Raw genomic sequence first — 18,747 nt, forward strand, 5'->3', positions numbered from 1 at the left:
GGCAGTTTGGTTTTAAGGGATACGGCAATTAAAGGGTTAATCCAAACCATCAACTCTGTGAAACACAGACACACAGAACAACATATAAAACTTTAAATTCTGTCAAAATATATTTTTCATTGGTAGTTGATGTTAGTTAATGCATTTACTAATGTTAACAAATGAGAAATTATTAGTTACCAAAGCTTTTAATGATTTATAAGCATTTTTTAATGATTTATTTTTCCATTAACTAACATGAATAATTTTTACTAACACAAATAAAGTAAAAAATATATTGTTAATATTTAATGTTATTTGTGAATTAACCAATGTTAAAAAACAACATTATTTAACTGTTGTTAATTTACATCATTAATAATTATATACCATTTAATGGTGATCAATATTAAAAAAATTTAAAGTTTTATCTTTAGAGCATGACTATTTTTCTAATATTAAAAATATTTTGTTCATTGTTAGTTCATTGTAAGTTCATACTATCAATGAAGAATTAACATGCTGTAAAAAAATATATTTTTCATTGTTAGTTCATGTTAATTAATGCCTTCCCTAATGTTAACAAATGAGACTTCATTATAAAGTGTTATCAAAATCTTTAATGATTTATAAGCATTTTTTAAGGATTTTATTGAGAAGTTTAAACAGACTCACTCTCTCTCTCTCTCTCTCTCTATCTCTCTCTCTCTCTCTCTATCTCTCTCTCTCCCCCTCCACACTCACTGAACTCACACAGTCAGTCACCCACCCAGTCACCTACCGCACACATTAGAAGCACAGTGACAGGAGATCTCTAAGTTTTAAATTTTTCTCCTAAGCATAGTGTATTGTAAATTCATTAAATTAAGCACATATCCTTACACTGTATTGTTCTGTGTATGTAATTTTTTATGAAGTGTTTGGAAGCTGCTCTTAAAAGATAAAAAAAAAAAAGTTTTCTCTTTTTTTCTGTAACTTTAATAAATTGCCATTAAAACACCGTTAAAGATATCCTAAATCCGTCCGCAATTTAGCATCTTCAGTATTTTGGCATCATGAGAAAAAATGTTTGGTGTGATTTCCGTGTTTCTGTTTGGAGGAGTATGAATTTGTTTACAGCTCGTTTTTAAAAAAAAACCACATTAAAATAAATATAGCCGACTTCCTGTTGGTCGTAGCTAATGACTGTAAATTAGAAAGTTGTCCGGATTAATAAGAACAATTTATGTACCGAGTTTGGTGTCTGTAGCTATCATTATATATATATATAATCATTAATAATTATATACCATTTAATGTTGATCAATATTAATTCCAAAATGTGTTAATATATTATTAAATTTTAAAGTTTATCTTTTGAACATGACTATTTTTCTAACATTAAAAAGATTAATAAATGCTTTTAAAAAAAAAATTCTTTGTTAGTTCATACTATCATGGAATAATTAACATGCTGTAAAAATATATTTTTCATTGTTAGTTCATGTTAAATAATGCATTTCCTAATGTTAAGAAATGAGACCTTATTATAAAGTGTTATCAAAATCTTTAATGATTTATAAGCATTTTTTTAAGATTTTAAAAAACAGACCCTCTCTCTCTCTTTCTCTCTCTCACCCACTGGCTCAATCCACACAGTCACTCACACAGTCACTGACAGCCCACCCCACCCCTCACTCAGCTGCAGTGACAGGGAGCTCTCACTCAGAAGCAGCTCTGATAGTTTTAAAATTTTCTCCTCTGCATAGTGTATTGTAAATTCATGAAATTAATCACATATTCTCAGACTGTATTGTTCTGTGTATGTAATTTTTTATGAAGTGTTTGAAAGCTGCTCTTAAAAAAAAAAAAAAAAAAAAAGAATTCTCTTTTTTACTGTAACTTTAATAAATTGCCATTAAATCATCGTTCAAGATATCCTAAATCCGTCCGCAATTTAGCATCTTCAGTATTTTGGCATCATGAGAAAAAATGTTTGGTGTGATTTCCGTGTTTCTGTTTGGAGGAGTATGAATTTGTTTACAGCCTGTTTTTTAAAAAAACCCACATTAAAATAAATATAGCCGACTTCCTGTTGGTCGTAGCTAATGACTGTAAATTAGAAAGTTGTCCGGATTAATAAGGACAATTTATGTACCGAGTTTGGTGTCTGTAGCTAAAACTAACCCCCCCCATTTTTGACAAAAGGTGGCGCTATAGAGTGCCTCTTCCACGCCCGTTTATGAGCTTTTTCCAGTGTCTAACTATCATTAATACTCATATGTGTGTTGAGTTTCATGACATTCTAAACATGTTATCTGCCTCAAAATCACCAGAAACGAATTTTCAACTTTGACACGTTGCCATGGCAACATAATTTTAGATATCAATATTCCCTTCACAGTTTTACATCGGCCGTGTTTTGACATTATTCTGGTGAAGTTTGAAGCAAATCGAGTAAAAATAAGATGCTGAATTCAAAGCATTTTGAAAACGACACACTTCCTGCAGCCAGTTGGTGGCGCTATAACTTTCAGTCATAATAGTCACATCTATCCGATCGGCATCATACAACGAACAAACCACTGAAGTTTGATCTGCATCATACAATGTATGTGGACGTTATTAGGCATTTCCTGGGTCTCATTTTTCGCCATAACTTCATCGCCTCGCCACGGGCAAACCGTTCGACATATCAAAAATATCTTCGCAATTTAGCGTCCCCAATGTCTTGAGATCATGTTCACCGAGTTTGGTGGCAATCGTATGGAAATCCTCAGAGGAGTATATCAAATTCCAGAGCATGCGCTTTTTAAACAGCCCTGAATAGCCGACTTCCTGTTGGGCGGAGCCTAAGACATGCTGCGCGGAAGTTGTTCGGCTCAATGAGTTCTATATGTGTACCGAGTTTCATATGAATACGTGCAAGTATGTGTGAGCTATACATCGTGTTTTCTGACAATTTTCCAGGGGGCGCCGTAGAGCCCCTGTGCTACGCCCGGGTCCCAGCCTCAGCGGCGTCCTAATGGCCGCAGGTTCCAATGTGCGTGCCAATTTTCGAGAGTTTTCGGGCACGTTAAGGCCCCCAAAAGTGCCCGGATGATTGAAATAAAAAAAATAAAAAATAAATATAGCTGCGAGCAGCGATGACGGGCCCAAGCCGTCAGCATACGCCACCCCGGTGGCATCGATAAAACGGTGCCCAGCGAGCACAAGCATCACAGTAACCCTCTGGCAGTTTGGTTTTAAGGGATACGGCAATTAAAGGGTTAATCCAAACCATCAACTCTGTGAAACACACACACACACAGAACATATAAAACTTTAAATTCTGTGAAAATTTATTTTTCATTGGTAGTTGATGTTAGTTAATGCATTTACTAATGCTAACAAATGAGAAATTATTATAGTTACCAAAGCTTTTAATGATTTATAAGCATTTTTTAATTATTTATTTTTCCATTAACTAACATGAATAATTTTTTCTAACACAAATTAATAAAGTAAAAAATATATTGTTAATATTTAATGTTATTTGTGAATTAACCAATGTTAAAAAACAACATTATTTAACTGTTGTTAATTTACATCATTAATAAATATATACCATTTAATGTTGATCAAAATCAATTCCAAAATGTGTTAATATATTATTAAATTTTAAACTTTTATCTTTTGAACATGACTATTTTTCTAATATAAAAAATATTTTGTTCATTGTTAGTTCATTGTAAGTTCATACTATCAATGAAGAATTAACATGCTGTAAAATATATATTTCATTGTTAGTTCATGTTAATTAATGCATTCCCTACTGTTAACAAATGAGACTTAATTATAAAGTGTTATCAAAACCTTTAATGCTTTATAAGCATTTTTTAAGGATTTTATTGAGATGTTTAAACAGACCCTGTCTCTCTCTCTCTCCCCCTCCACACTCACTGAACTCACACAGTCAGTCACCCACCCAGTCACCTACCGCACACATTAGAAGCACAGAGACAGGAGAACTCTGATAGTTTTTAAATTTTCTCCTAAGCATAGTGTATTGTAAATTCATGAAATTAATCACATATCCTCAGACTGTATTGTTCTGTGTATGTAATTTTTTATGAAGTGTTTGGAAGCTGCTCTTAAAAGAAAAAAAGAAAAGAAAAGTTTTCTCTTTTTTACTGTAACTTTAATAAATTGCCATTAAATCATCGTTCAAGATATCCTAAATCCGTCCGCAATTTAGCATCTTCAGTATTTTGGCATCATAAGAAAAAATGTTTGGTGTGATTTACGTGTTTCTGTTTGGAGGAGTATGAATTTGTTTACAGCCTGTTTAAAAACAAAACCCACATTAAAATAAATATAGCCGACTTCCTGTTGGTCGTAGCTAATGACTGTAAATTAGAAAGTTGTCCGGATTAATAAGAACAATTTATGTACCGAGTTTGGTGTCTGTAGCTATCATTATATATATATAAACATTAATAATTATATACCATTTAATGTTGATCAATATTAATTCCAAAATGTGTTAATATATTATTACATTTTAAAGTTTATCTTTTGAACATGACTATTTTTCTAACATTAAAAAGATTAATAAATGCTTTAAAAAAATTGTTCTTTGTTAGTTCATACTATCATGGAAGAATTAACATGCTGTAAAAATATATTTTTCATTGTTAGTTCACGTTAATTAATGCATTTCCTAATGTTAAGAATTGAGACCTTATTTAATGATTTATAAGCATTTTTTAAAGATTTTAAAAAACAGACCCTCTCTCTCTTTCTCTCTCTCACCCAGCTCCTCAATCCACACAGTCACTCACACAGTCACTCACACCCCACCCCACCCCCACCCCTCACTCAGCTGCAGGCTGGCAGGGAGCTCTCACTCAGCAGTCTAAGAGCTCTCTGATAGTTTTTAAATTTTCTCCTAAGCATAGTGTATTGTAAATTCATGAAATTAATCACATATCCTCAGACTGTATTGTTCTGTGTATGTAATTTTTTATGAAGTGTTTGGAAGCTGCTCTTAAAAGATAAAAAAAAAAAAAAATTATCTTTTTTACTGTAACTTTAATAAATTGCCATTAAATCATCGTTCAAGATATCCTAAATCCGTCCGCAATTTAGCATCTTCAGTATTTTGGCATCATGATAAAAAATGTTTGGTGTGATTTCCGTGTTTCTGCTTGGAGGAGTATTAATTTGTTTACAGCCCGTTTTTAAAAAAAACCCACATTAAAATAAATATAGCCGACTTCCTGTTGGTCGTAGCTAATGACTGTAAATTAGAAAGTTGTCCGGATTAATTAGAACAATTTATATACCGAGTTTGGTGTCTGTAGCTAAAACTAACCCCCTCATTTTTGACAAAAGGTGGCGCTATAGAGTGTCTCTTCCACGCCCGTTTATGAGCTTTTTCCAGTGTCTAACTATCATTAATACTGATATGTGTGTTGAGTTTCATGACATTCTAAACATGTTATCTGCCTCAAAATCACCAGAAACGAATTTTCAACTTTGACACGTTGCCATGGCAACATAATTTTAGATATCAATATTCCCTTCACAGTTTTACATCGGCCGTGTTTTGACATTATTCTGGTGAAGTTTGAAGCAAATCGAGGTAAAAGAAGATGCTGAATTCAAAGCATTTTGAAAACGACACACTTCCTGCAGCCAGTTGGTGGCGCTATAACTTTCAGTCATAATAGTCACATCTATCCGATCGGCATCATACAACGAACAAATCACTGAAGTTTGATCTACATCATACAATGTATGTGGACGTTATTAGGCATTTCCTGGGTCTCATTTTTCGCCATAACTTCATCGCCTCGCCACGGGCAAACCGTTCGACATATCAAAAATATCTTCGCAATTTAGCGTCCCCAATGTCTTGAGATCATGTTCACCTAGTTTGGTGGCAATCGTATGGAAATCCTCAGAGGAGTATATCAAATTCCAGAGCATGCGCTTTTTAAACAGCCCTGAATAGCCGACTTCCTGTTGGGCGGAGCCTAAGACATGCAGCGTGAAAGTTGTTCGGCTCAATGAGTTCTATATGTGTACCGAGTTTCATATGAATACGTGCAAGTATGTGTGAGCTATACATCAAGTTTTCTGACAATTTTCCAGGGGGCGCCGTAGAGCCCCTGTGCCACGCCCGGGTCCCAGCCTCAGCGGCGTCCTAATGGCCGCAGGTTCCAATGTGCGTGCCAATTTTCGAGAGTTTTCGGGCACGTTAAGGCCCCCAAAAGTACCCGGATAGTCGAAATAAAAAATAATAAAAAAAAAAAAAAAAAAAAAAAAATAATAATCCTTAGGGGAACAATAGGGCCCTGCGCCTTACTGGCTTGGGCCCTAAATATAGCTGCGAGCAGCGATGACGGGCCCAAGCCGTCAGCATACGCCACCCCGGTGGCATCGATAAAACGGTGCCCAGCGAGCACAAGCATCACAGTAACCCTCTGGCAGTTTGGTTTTAAGGGATACGGCAATTAAAGGGTTAATCCAAACCATCAACTCTGTGAAACACACACACACACACAGAACATATAAAACTTTAAATTCTGTGAAAATATATTTTTCATTGGTAGTTGATGTTAGTTAATGTATTTACTAATGCTAACAAATGAGAAATTATTATAGTTACCAAAGCTTTTAATGATTTATAAGCATTTTTTAATGATTTATTTTTCCATTAACTAACATGAATAATTTTTTCTAACACAAATTAATAAAGTAAAAAATATATTGTTAATATTTAATGTTATTTGTGAATTAACCAATGTTAAAAAACAACATTATTTAACTGTTGTTAATTTACATCATTAATAAATATATACCATTTAATGTTTATCAAAATCAATTCCAAAATGTGTTAATATATTATTACATTTTAAAGTTTTATCTTTTGAACATGACTATTTTTCTAATATTACAAATATTTTGTTCATTGTTAGTTCATTGTAAGTTCATACTATCAATGAAGAATTAACATGCTGTAAAAAATATATTTTTCATTGTTAGTTCATGTTAATTAATGCATTCCCTACTGTTAACAAATGAGACTTAATTATAAAGTGTTATCAAAACCTTTAATGCTTTATAAGCATTTTTTAAGGATTTTATTGAGAAGTTTAAACAGACCCTCTCTCTCTCTCTCTCTCCCCCTCCACACTCACTGAACTCACACAGTCAGTCACCCACCGCACACATTAGAAGCAGTGACAGGAGATCTCTGATAGTTTTTAAATTTTCTCCTCCGCATAGTGTATTGTAAATTCATGAAATTAATCACATATCTCAGACTGTCTTGTTCTGTGTATGTAATTTTTTATGAAGTGTTTGGAAGCTGCTCTTAAAAGATAAAAAAAAAAAAGTTTTCTCTTTTTTACTGTAACTTTAATAAGTTGCCATTAAAACACCGTTCAAGATATCCTAAATCCGTCCGCAATGTAGCATCTTCAGTATTTTGGCATCATAAGAAAAAATGTTTGGTGTGATTTCCGTGTTTCTGTTTGGAGGAGTATGAATTTGTTTACAGCCCGTTTTAAAAACAAAACCCACATTAAAATAAATATAGCCGACTTCCTGTTGGTCGTAGCTAATGACTGTAAATTAGAAAGTTGTCCGGATTAATAAGAACAATTTATGTACCAAGTTTGGTGTCTGTAGCTATCATTGTATATATATAATCATTAATAATTATATACCATTTAATGTTGATCAATATTAATTCCAAAATGTGTTTATATATTATTACATTTTAAAGTTTATCTTTTGAACATGATTATTTTTCTAACATTAAAAAGATTAATAAATGCTTTAAAAAAATTGTTCTTTGTTAGTTCATACTATCATGGAAGAATTAACATGCTGTAAAAATATATTTTTCATTGTTAGTTCACGTTAATTAATGCATTTGCTAATGTTAAGAAATGAGACCTTATTATAAAGTGTTATCAAAATCTTTAATGATTTATAAGCATTTTTTAAAAATTTAAAAAAACAGACCCTCTCTCTCTCTCTCTCTCTCTCACCCAGCTCCTCAATCCACACAGTCACTCACACAGTCACTCACACAGTCACTCACACAGTCACTCACACCCCACCCCACCCCCTCACTCAGCTGCAGGCTGACAGGGACCTCTCACTCAGATGCAGTATATCAACTCTCTGATAGTTTTTAAATTTTCTCCTAAGCATAGTGTATTGTAAATTCATGAAATTAATCACATATCCTCAGACTGTATTGTTCTGTGTATGTAATTTTTTATGAAGTGTTTGAAAGCTGCTCTTAAAAGATAAAAAAAAAAAATAAATCTATTTTTTACTGTAACTTTAATAAATTGCCATTAAATCATCGTTCAAGATATCATAAATCCATCCGCAATGAAGCATCTTCAGTATCTTGGAAGCATGTGAAAAAATGTTTGGTGTGAATTTTTGGTTTCTGCTTGGGAGGAGTATGAATTTGTTTACAGCCCGTTTAAAAAAAAAAAAAAACACATAAAAAAAAAAAATAGCCGATTTCCTGTTGGTCGTAACTAATGACTGTAAATTAGAAAGTTGTCCGGATTAATAAGAACAATTTATGTACCGAGTTTGGTGTCTGTAGCTATCATTATATATATAATCATTAATAATTATATACCATTTAATGTTGATCAATATTAATTCCAAAATGTGTTTATATATTATTACATTTTAAAGTTTATCTTTTGAACATGACTATTTTTCTAACATTAAAAAGATTAATAAATGCTTTAAAAAAATTGTTCTTTGTTAGTTCATACTATCATGGAAGAATTAACATGCTGTAAAAATATATTTTTCATTGTTAGTTCACGTTAATTAATGCATTTCCTAATGTTAAGAAATGAGACCTTATTATAAAGTGTTATAAAAATCTTTAATGATTTATAAGCATTTTTTTAAGATTTTAAAAAACAGACCCTCTCTCTCTCTTTCTCTCTCTCACCCACTGCCTCAATCCACACAGTCACTGACAGCCCACCCCACCCCCACCCCTCAATCAGAGGCAGACTGGCAGGAGCTCTCACTCAGCAGTTTAATAACTCTCTGATAGTTTTTTAATTTTCTGCTCTCCATAGTGTATTGTAAATTCATGAAATTAATCACATATCCTCAGACTGTATTGTTATGTGCATGTAATTTTTTATGAAGTGTTTGGAAGCTGCTCTTAAAAGATAAAAAAAAAAAAAAAAATCTATTTTTTACAGTAACTTTAATAAATTGCCATTAAATCATCGTTCAAGATATCCTAAATCCGTCCGCAATTTAGCATCTTCAGTATTTTGGCATCATGAGAAAAAATGTTTGGTGTGATTTACGTGTTTCTGTTTGGAGGAGTATGAATTTGTTTACAGCCTGTTTTAAAAAAAAACCCACTTTAAAATAAATATAGCCGACTTCCTGTTGGTCGTAGCTAATGACTGTAAATTAGAAAGTTGTCCGGATTAATAAGAACAATTTATGTACCGAGTTTGGTGTCTGTAGCTAAAACTAACCCCCCCATTTTTGACAAAAGGTGGCGCTATAGAGTGCCTCTTCCACACCCGTTTATGAGCTTTTTCCAGTGTCTAACTATCATTAATACTGATATGTGTGTTGAGTTTCATGACATTCTAAACATGTTATCTGCCTCAAAATCACCAGAAACGAATTTTCAACTTTGACACGTTGCCATGGCAACATAATTTTAGATATCAATATTCCCTTCACAGTTTTACATCGGCCGTGTTTTGACATTATTCTGGTGAAGTTTGAAGCAAATCGAGTAAAAATAAGATGCTGAATTCAAAGCATTTTGAAAATGACACACTTCCTGCAGCCAGTTGGTGGCGCTATAACTTTCAGTCATAATAGTCACATCTATCCGATCGGCATCATACAACGAACAAACCACTGAAGTTTGATCTACATCATACAATGTATGTGGACGTTATTAGGCATTTCCTGGGTCTCATTTTTCGCCATAACTTCATCGCCTCGCCACGGGCAAACCGTTCGACATATCAAAAATATCTTCGCAATTTAGCGTCCCCAATGTCTTGAGATCATGTTCACCGAGTTTGTTGGCAATCGTATGGAAATCCTCAGAGGAGTATATCAAATTCCAGAGCATGCGCTTTTTAAACAGCCCTGAATAGCCGACTTCCTGTTGGGCGGAGCCTAAGACATGCAGCGTGAAAGTTGTTCGGCTCAATGAGTTCTATATGTGTACCGAGTTTCATATGAATACGTGCAAGTATGTGTGAGCTATACATCAAGCTTTCTGACAATCTTCCAGGGGGCGCCGTAGAGCCCCTGTGCCACGCCCGGGTCCCAGCGTCTGTGGCGTCCTAATGGCCGCAGGTTCCAATGTGCGTGCCAATTTTCAAGAGTTTTCGGGCACGTTAAGGCCCCCAAAAGTACCCGGATAGTCGAAATAAAAAATAATAAAAAAAAAAATAAAAATAAATATAGCTGCAAGCAGCGATGACGGGCCCAAGCCGTCAGCATACGCCACCCCGGTGGCATCGATAAAACGGTGCCCAGCGAGCACAAGCATCACAGTAACCCTCTGGCAGTTTGGTTTTAAGGGATACGGCAATTAAAGGGTTAATCCAAACCATCAACTCTGTGAAACACAGACACACAGAACAACATATAAAACTTTAAATTCTGTCAAAATATATTTTTCATTGGTAGTTCATGTTAGTTAATGCATTTACAAATGCTAACAAATGAGAAATTATTATAGTTACCAAAGGTTTTAATGATTTATAAGCATTTTTTAATGATTTATTTTTCCATTAACTAACATTAATAATTTTTTCTAACACAAATGAATAAAGTAAAAAATATATTGTTAATATTTAATGTTATTTGTGAATTAACCAATGTTAAAAAACAACATTATTTAACTGTTGTTAATTTACATCATTAATAAATATATACCATTTAATGTTGATCAAAATCAATTCCAAAATGTGTTAATATATTATTACATTTTAATGTTTTATCTTTTGAACATGACTATTTTTCTAATATTACAAATATTTTGTTCATTGTTAGTTCATTGTAAGTTCATACTATCAATGAAGAATTAACATGCTGTAAAAAATATATTTTTCATTGTTAGTTCATGTTAATTAATGCCTTCCCTACTGTTAACAAATGAGACTTAATTATAAAGTGTTATCAAAACCTTTAATGCTTTATAAGCATTTTTTAAGGATTTTATTGAGATGTTTAAACAGACCCCCTCTCTCTCTCTCTCCCCCTCCACACTCACTGAACTCACACAGTCAGTCACTCACCCAGTCACCTACCGCACACATTAGAAGCACAGAGACAGGAGATCTCTGATAGTTTTAAAATGTTCTCCTCCGCATAGTGTATTGTAAATTCATGAATTAATCACATATCCTCAGACTGTCTTGTTCTGTGTATGTAATTTTTTATGAAGTGTTTGGAAGCTGCTCTTAAAAGAAAAAAAAAAAAAAAGTTTTCTCTTTTTTACTGTAACTTTAATAAATTGCCATTAAAACGCAGTTCAAGATATCCTAAATCTGTCTGCAATTAGCATCTTCAGTATTTTGGCATCGTGAGAAAAATTATTTGGTGTGATTTCCGTGTTTCTGATTGGAGGAGTATGAATTTGTTTACAGCGCGTTTAAAAAAAAAAAAAACCCACATTAAAATAAATATAGCCGACTTCCTGTTGGTCGTAGCTAATGACTGTAAATTAGAAAGTTGTCCGGATTAATAAGAACAATTTATGTACCGAGTTTGGTGTCTGTAGCTATCATTATATATATATATATATATAAAATCATTAATAATTATATACCATTTAATATTGATCAATATTAATTCCAAAATGTGTTAATATATTATTAAATTTTAAAGTTTATCTTTTGAACATGACTATTTTTCTAACATTAAAAAGATTAATAAATGCTTTAAAAAAAATTGTTCTTTGTTAGTTCATACTATCATGGAAGAATTAACATGCTGTAAAAATATATTTTTCATTGTTAGTTCAGTTAATTAATGCATTTCCTAATGTTAAGAAATGAGACCTTATTATAAAGTGTTATAAAAATCTTTAATGATTTATAAGCATTTTTTTAAGATTTTAAAAAACAGACCCTCTCTCTCTCTTTCTCTCTCTCACCCACTGCCTCAATCCACACAGTCACTGACAGCCCACCCCACCCCCACCCCTCAATCAGATGCAGGCTGGCAGGGATCTCTCACTCAGCAGTTTAATAACTCTCTGATAGTTTTTTAATTTTCTGCTCTCCATAGTGTATTGTAAATTCATGAAATTAATCACATATCCTCAGACTGTATTGTTATGTGCATGTAATTTTTTATGAAGTGTTTGGAAGCTGCTCTTAAAAGATAAAAAAAAAAAAAAAAATCTATTTTTTACAGTAACTTTAATAAATTGCCATTAAATCATCGTTCAAGATATCCTAAATCCGTCCGCAATTTAGCATCTTCAGTATTTTGGCATCATGAGAAAAAATGTTTGGTGTGATTTACGTGTTTCTGTTTGGAGGAGTATGAATTTGTTTACAGCCTGTTTTAAAAAAAAACCCACTTTAAAATAAATATAGCCGACTTCCTGTTGGTCGTAGCTAATGACTGTAAATTAGAAAGTTGTCCGGATTAATAAGAACAATTTATGTACCGAGTTTGGTGTCTGTAGCTAAAACTAACCCCCCCATTTTTGACAAAAGGTGGCGCTATAGAGTGCCTCTTCCACGCCCGTTTATGAGCTTTTTCCAGTGTCTAACTATCATTAATACTGATATGTGTGTTGAGTTTCATGACATTCTAAACATGTTATCTGCCTCAAAATCACCAGAAACGAATTTTCAACTTTGACACGTTGCCATGGCAACATAATTTTAGATATCAATATTCCCTTCACAGTTTTACATCGGCCGTGTTTTGACATTATTCTGGTGAAGTTTGAAGCAAATCGAGTAAAAATAAGATGCTGAATTCAAAGCATTTTGAAAATGACACACTTCCTGCAGCCAGTTGGTGGCGCTATAACTTTCAGTCATAATAGTCACATCTATCCGATCGGCATCATACAACGAACAAACCACTGAAGTTTGATCTACATCATACAATGTATGTGGACGTTATTAGGCATTTCCTGGGTCTCATTTTTCGCCATAACTTCATCGCCTCGCCACGGGCAAACCGTTCGACATATCAAAAATATCTTCGCAATTTAGCGTCCCCAATGTCTTGAGATCATGTTCACCGAGTTTGGTGGCAATCGTATGGAAATCCTCAGAGGAGTATATCAAATTCCAGAGCATGCGCTTTTTAAACAGCCCTGAATAGCCGACTTCCTGTTGGGCGGAGCCTAAGACATGCAGCGTGAAAGTTGTTCGGCTCAATGAGTTCTATATGTGTACCGAGTTTCATATGAATACGTGCAAGTATGTGTGAGCTATACATCAAGCTTTCTGACAATCTTCCAGGGGGCGCCGTAGAGCCCCTGTGCCACGCCCGGGTCCCAGCGTCTGTGGCGTCCTAATGGCCGCAGGTTCCAATGTGTGTGCCAATTTTCAAGAGTTTTCGGGCACGTTAAGGCCCCCAAAAGTACCCGGATAGTCGAAATAAAAAATAATAAAAAAAAAAAAAATAATAATAATCCTTAGAAGAACAATAGGGCCCTGCGCCTTACTGGCTTGGGCCCTAATAATAATCCTTAGAAGAACAATAGGGCCCTGCGCCTTACTGGCTTGGGCCCTAATAAAATTGACACATGCATATAACAACATTTCAATAATAAACATATAAATGAAAAAACTCAAATAAAAAGCGATACTTCTATCCCTTGCCGGTGTCCCTGCCCGGTGGAGTCGCACGGTAGAGTTGATGGTCTTTACACTCTTCGGTCTTCACACTAAGAGGGCTTCACACAACGACTGCCGCGGTATAATAACCTTTTTTATACCAATCCAACAAATTACCATTTCAATTCAGCTGGACCCACTTTCCTGTTTATCAACTAAAAATGGCCAAGCAAGTGCACACACTGACAAGATACGCGATACAGTACGAGACCAAACACGATTTCAGCAACTCTCAACACAGTAAACAAAATAAGCATTTCCTAGCCACGATTGATTTTAAGGGTCAGGGATGGATCTACACTTGGGAAATTGATGTTCAGGAGCAGCACAAAGTAGCTCTGTATGAAAGTCACAAATAAATAGATTTTCAAAGGTCATAATGACTTTAATGTGTTCTTGTTTTCAGGGCAAAGAAGCCGAGGAGTGAGGGACAATATCCAGACAGAGTAGCAAGTCATCATACAATATGAGTTGCTTGTGAAATGTCATTATCGCAGTTAGTGACAATAAAAGTAAACCTGCAAACTTCTTTCTGTTGTGTTTCTGTAACTAACAAGCATTTCCATAAAGCTTTCCACCATACAGGATGAGAAGAGTCTGCAAGAACAAAAGGCAAATCATTCACAGTAGAATTAAATACTTTTGAATATTTATCCATCTTTCATACTGTACACTATTATGTTGTAATGCCTGAATTTAGCATTGCCAGCTATTTACCAGGTATACATCATAATTACAATAATTATCATGTATTCCTGCTTTAGTACTTGAATTTCCATCCAGGAACCTACTTAAGTATTTCTTACACAGATGCAAACATTACATGATGTTAGTCTTACTAACCAGATGGTTTAAAGACAATCGCAATTATAGTAATAGCATCGTAAGTACACTAAAAGAGCTGCATACTAGCATTCATGCATTACCATTCTCTGTAAGACTCAATTGTGTTAAAGCAACTACTAATGTCTAGTCTTGGAAAGAGATTTAAAATAAGCCTTTTCCAGGTTAAAAATAACAATAACTCAAGCACAAATGTAAATATAAGAAGTCAATAATAATTAAACTTCACATAAGGGACAATATAAAGATAATCAAACTTACCTTTCTAGTCATCTTGTTAGTTGTCCGCTGTCCACGTTAATGCTGGTGATGAGTTTAATTTCTATTTTACTTATGTTTGACTAACTAGGTCGATACTTCTTTCTTAACCTCCTAGCAACCACCTCATACAGGAGCACTCTAGTAACCATGAGACTTTTAACGTGGTTCAGCTGTAAAGCTCTGAAGAAGCATCTTGGCATAAACATGAAGATTTAGCCCATCACTGGCAAACAACCCTTAGCAGTAACTCATTCTATCAAAAATAAATGAGGACATCATTCTTTATTTTTAGATAATGAACTTTAATGAAAAGCTGTACTGGGCTGTGGATTGACATTGAGCCTCAGCTGCAGAGTCAATACTTTATATTGAATATCTGCTATTTGAATCTGCAGTTGGATCAAGACACTTTATATAAACTATTAAAAACTGCTGAGCTTATTTTAAACCATAAAACCAGAATGTTTATGAAGTTCACATCCATTTGATGTCATTTTGCCAACTGATAAAATAAATAAACCTTACCTCACATCTCCGACCAAAACTTACGTGTGGATTTCTGTCATGTGGAGACAGCACCGATACTCTCTCAAAAAACATCATCCATGTAAGTTTTTTCCGATTAAATGCATATTTTCGTTGGCGCTGGTCCCTGTGACCATCTGATGAAATCCCCTCAGAATAAAAAGCCGCGAAGCACAAGAGTGGCGCGCGCTTTGGTGAGAGGCGTAGTCACGCACGCAGGACGCAGCGTTGGGCGTGTCTACCCTAATTCCAACTGGAGTGCAAAATCATAAGTAATTTTGGCTTCAACTTTTAACTTATTATTTAATAATAAATCGTTTGTATTGTTAAGTATACTTTAAAATAGCATTTATTCCTGTGATCAAAGCTGTAGTTTCAGCATCATTATTCCAGTCTTCAGTGTCCCATGATCCTTCAGAAATCATTCTAATATACTGATTTATTATCAGTGTTGAAACTCTTGTGCTGCTTAATTTATATATATATATATATATATATATATTTCTTTGATTCTTTGATGAATAAAAAGTTAAAAAGAACAGAATTTATTAAAAATAGAAATATTTTCTATAGAAGTCTATCAATTTTTATCCATTATTATTATTTAACACATCCTTGCTAAATAACAATATTATTTTCTTTAAAAAATAAATAATAAAATGTAATATTAAGCAGCACAACTGTAATCTTTGTAGTCTCCTCAGATGACTATGTAGATGCCTGACAAACGTTGTTGTGATCATAGACTGTATGGATGTGATTACACAGATAGCAAAATGACTCCGGAGCGGATCCGCCTCTGAGGTAGGCTACCACAAGATCCGGAACGGATCCGCAAAACGGGTCCGTAACGGCGTCCACTTGCACAGTGCAGCGGATCCGGAACAGATAAGGATTACGGATCCGGTGATGAAGCAACGGATCCTAACCAGATCCGATCCGGACCCGTTCATGAAGAAGCTCATCCAGCCCGGATCCGAACTGGGTCTGTTCATTAAGTGGGTTTATACCTTATTTAAAATGGGTAATCTGCCCAAAACTAGCTATGGAAATACCTAAAATAGAGCTGACAAACATTATGTAGACTAGATTGCTCTATAAAAACTTAAATGTTCCATATGTCTCCCTTTATTAATATTAATAAACCAGAAAATCTATAAAAACTTGGAAAAAAATCTAAACTTTTCTTGGCCAATAACAATGAAACACTATATAAAATGTAGGTATTACATGAAGATAAATAAAAAATAAAATGCAACCACAAATTGTACAAAAACATTGTTTTATTTAATGAAAAACTTAATGAAGAAAATTCAGTTCGATAATTTGGTCAAGTTAATCTTTACGAATGAATTAGCTCAATTCAGCTATAAGGAATTTTATAGCATACAAAAGTTTCATTATTCACTTTGTGTCAGCTTGATGTTGATTTAATAAAATTCAATATCAGTAAAAATGTTGCAAAATTAATATTATGAAACAAAGTCGATTCTGCAATAAAGCAGCTCTGGAGAAAACAGTGATATCATAATCCAACAATTCAGTTCAAGTTTTGTCATTATGCAATACAATGAAATCAGTATTATTCCTGAATATTCAGTGTCTTTTAAACCCCTGCTAAGCAATCCAGAGGTGACAGTGGAACTCCAGCAGGTGACTGAAAGGAAGAAAAAGCACCTTGGGAGAAACCAGGAGCAGTCAGCTCAGCTCTCCTCTGGCTAAATGAACACAGATGGTGTGATTATGATTTCAGGCTGCATCACTATAGGATTGTGGACTGATGTCATTCAGCATATTTCATCCAGTTGCTACTGCTGGAAGATCAGAATACGTCACGCTGTCATTTGATCAGAGGAGAAGTTGTAGTCTGTCCAGCAGGGCTGCCGTTTAGCCAGAAGTGGCTGACTGGTTTAACAGTGACTGTAAGCATGATATAACTGAACTGTGGTCCTAGCAGCTCCTGGCCAGACACGTTCACTGCTGGCTGTAGGGGTCTGTGAAGAGGACTTGTCTTTGCTGAGGATCTGTGCTGATGTCTGTCCAGTCGTGATGTTCACTTGTCGTGGTCTTCACTGACATTCAGGGCTGCGTTGTGGTAATCTCTGGGTGCAGGTCCATCATCTGATCTGGATACGGACCGCATCCGGCTGAGTATGATAACCTTAGGACAAGAGTGAGACAGAAACATTGAAATAAGTAACAAGTATCAGTGTTGACTTTTTCTCACAGCACCTGTAATCACACAAGCGCATTTTCATACAAATTTCATGACATCTCATAGCAAAGATTACTGTTAAATGTAGGATGTAAAAGTAGAAAAATAAATGAATAATCTTAATACGTACAAACAAGTGGCCAGGTATCAACAAGCTGCTGCAGATAGCTTTTCCATATATGATTTCTTTCTTTATTTGTGTTGTGAGCGCTCACAGTTTAATGCAAATCACTGTATCTATAATATAAATCTCCAGATATCAGTTATAAGGCCACATTTTATTTTAGTTGTTTACCATACTGAATTTCAGTTTAATTTTCATCTGAGTTCCGTAGTGAATGTATACATTTTTATAATATTTTATGTTTATATAATTCAACAGATCGCGTTGGAATGATTCATTCTTACTGTATCATTAATTGCCATAGCCCTTGACTATGTCTGCATGAAATACCTCTGCTTTTTCAGCTTTCTATCACGGAAAAAGCTTTTTTTTTCACTCGGCTGTGAGAAGGGCTATGGCAATAGATGATACAGTAAGCCTTAACCACTCCAACGCGATCTTAATTAAAATAATATAAACATAAAATAACATATAACGTCTACATTCAATACTATCCAGTAGGGGTGTGCAGCGGAGCCATTATTTGTATCTGTGACAATCTCAGAATTATTTGTATCTGTATCTGTATTCGGATGGATCCGGAAGTGGGCGTGGGTTAAACCGGAAGTTCGTCAAATTACATGGAAATACCATTTTAAAAGCAAATCTGTTTGATTCGTAGTTTTCATTTAACAAATATGCATTGTATAGGCTAACTAAAGAATGACTTTGTAAATATGTTCTATTTAAAACTACAGAAAATGTTGATCAAAAGAGAACAATAACTTTATTCTTCTTGTTTTCCAGTGAAACTTTATGTACAATTTACAAGTATTTTATCAACAGAGCACAACAAATTATTTGGACCCTCCAAAAGCCTTAGCCAAACATCGCTTTTCTTCGTCTTGTATAATTAAATGTTAGCACCGTTTTTAGGATAT

General features: G+C 34.3%; 1 pseudogene across 1 annotated transcript in view; it reads left to right on the forward strand.

The window, feature by feature from the left end:
* LOC306874584 (myosin heavy chain, fast skeletal muscle-like) overlaps positions 1-14,286 on the forward strand; it is a 33,937-nt pseudogene extending 19,651 nt beyond the window's left edge. Inside the window, exon 31 of the transcript in view lies at positions 14,266-14,286. The product of the transcript in view is annotated as a myosin heavy chain, fast skeletal muscle-like (transcript). The remainder of the gene's footprint in view (positions 1-14,265) is intronic.
* Positions 14,287-18,747: the final 4,461 nt, after the last annotated feature.

Source organism: Barbus barbus (assembly GCF_936440315.1).
Source record: "Barbus barbus genome assembly, chromosome: 9".
In the NCBI taxonomy this organism is placed as follows: domain Eukaryota; kingdom Metazoa; phylum Chordata; class Actinopteri; order Cypriniformes; family Cyprinidae; genus Barbus; species Barbus barbus.